The following is a 2,500-nucleotide window of genomic DNA, read 5'->3' as shown; positions in this document are numbered from 1 at the left end:
GGTGACGTCACGCAGGTAGAAGCCAATCAAGAGGCTCCCGTGATACCCCCTACCTGAGAAGGTTCTGCAAGACTAGTCAACGCCCGCCGTATGAGTCACCTTCCCGGAACCAATAAAAACTCGACCTACCGGAGAAGTGCTCTGACCGTACTGGAGAGCTCGCAACACCACGAAAAGGAGAAGGACTCGCCACTGGAAACCCTACGGGCTTGCTCTATGAGCAAAGCCCGTGCTGCATAAAGCCAGCTTAATCCTAAACAACAACACACACTGGAATTCAGTCCCCTCAGCAGTTATCGCTTGATAATGTCCTGTCGATCAGGAGGAAACGTCGCGTTAGAGAGAGAGAGAGAGAGAGAGAGAGAGAGAGAATTGTATAAGCAATAATAAATCAAATGACTCAACCGAATTTGACCCATGCCCTTTTGGTGCGTTGCTCGCCAGTCTAAGCAACAACGAAAGCCGTCAATCAGAAAGATAGAGAAGACTCTTTAAATTAGTTTAATAGTGCTGAGCAGCAGTTATTTTTAACAAATATTATTATTATTATTATTATTATTATTATTATTATTATTCCTTGACCCAAAAGTAAGAATTTATGATTTAACCCTTTCTTGGTTCACCCTGTTGCAAACTTCCTTTCCCACAGGAGCAGAAGGTTAGCGTAGACCCGAAAGGAACTATTTGCTATGGAGATTGATTACCACCCTCTTCCATGCTATAACTTCCGTTGTCTCCGAAATTAATAAGTCAACGAAATAATAGATTTTTTATATGATGCTCTTTTTTCCTCCCAAGTTTTCTCTTGCCGTTTAGGTTTTCGTGTCTTTATGCCTTCCCATTTCCAATTCTCTCTCTCTCTTTCTCTCTCTCAATTTTTGTATTTCACACTTTTATCACTGCCCTTTCCTATCTTCTGTCTTTCATTTCCTTTATTCTTCTTTTTTCTCATCCATTTCCATTCTTTACTTTTTAAATCTCCTTTTAGCCATTTTTCATTGTATTCGAGTTCTATTTCCTTCTGTTTTCCCTTTCATACTTCGCTTTTCTTTTTTCTTAGTTCGGTTTTTACCTTCTGTTGCTCATTCATTTTTATCCATTTTTTTTATTTTTCCCTCTTGATTTCCACCCAATTCTCATTCGTTTCCTCACTCAATCCTCATTAACCTTATACCAAATGTTACTATTTTTTACTCACACCTTTCAATTTCCTTTGCGCCATTTTCTTCCTTTTTCTGTTTACATACCTCGGTAAGCTCTCCTTTCTGTTCCCTCTTTCCTTTTTATCGTCTTCTGGCTAATTTCTCTTTCTGAAAGCCCCTTTACCTTTAATAGCTCCATTTATTAGCCTCATCTTCTTTTATTAGTCCTTTCCCCCCCCCCTCCCCTTTATAACCAGCTTCTCCTCTTCCTCCCTCACTTTTAGCACTTTTTCTGGAACACTTTCCTCCCTTTAGGCCTTTTTAGCCGACTCTCCTCTTCAGGGATATTTCCTTTCGACTTAAATATTTATTTCCGGCGTCGGTGGCCAGAGCTGTCTCGACCTCCACGTACGTCGATAACCAACAAATCTTTTACCACTCAGGATAATTTCTCCTTACTCTCTCCATTAGCACTTTCGTTTTCCTTTTATTCTTCAGTCCTTATCACCTTTTCCGCATTTTCGAACCGTGTTTTCTTCTTTATGAGTCTGGTCGCATCTGTATTTGCTAGACTCATTTTTCCTTGCTTATAAATACCGTCTTCTTCATGAAAGTCAATCCTCCTCGTTCTTTCTTGTCTTCTTTTTTCATCATTCTGACTTATTTTAATCATCGCTTTTACTTCTGCTTTAGAAATCTTTAACTTTATCCTAACCAGTCCAATCCACCTTCCCATTTGTAAAGTTTTGTCCCCACCCATTTCTATTACAAATTTTAAATTGAAAAAAAAAAAAAACGCAGACATACAATACTGTATGTAAGACATGAGTGCAATGTTGCACCCAAGATATATAGAAGAAAAATTCAAAGTATTACGAATCGTCTAGAAAACTATAAGGAAATTCCACATGATATGTGTTACCTAAAAAGTTATATATTCATGTTATTGTAGAATTTCCTTGCATCTATATAATGCACCTATGAATAAATACTATTTAACTGGAAACTGACTTGATATAAATAAATCAATAGTACTTAACTGGAAACTGACTTAATATAAATTAATAGTATTTCACTGGAAACTGACTATTTAACTGAAGTGACTTGATTGTACCTGTCAAGTCCAACAGGACAGCACACAGCTTCTATCAATAAATGTCATTTCGGTTCACCTTGCCCTTTTCCTTTCCCTAGATGTCAAAAGCCTCCTCGCTGGCTCTTGAAGCGCGAAAGCCTCCTTTTCCTCCTCCTCCTCCTCTTCTCTCCTCTCCTCTCCTCTCTCCTTCTCCTAAGCTCCTTTAGGCTTTCCAGGTCGTTGAAACAAACTGGAATTGTTAAAATCTATCTGTAATCCGCGG

This window comes from Macrobrachium nipponense, chromosome 20 (assembly GCF_015104395.2).
Source record: "Macrobrachium nipponense isolate FS-2020 chromosome 20, ASM1510439v2, whole genome shotgun sequence".
NCBI lineage: Eukaryota > Metazoa > Arthropoda > Malacostraca > Decapoda > Palaemonidae > Macrobrachium > Macrobrachium nipponense.
The sequence above is the reverse complement of the archived record's forward strand: the minus strand, read 5'-3'. Positions refer to the sequence as shown.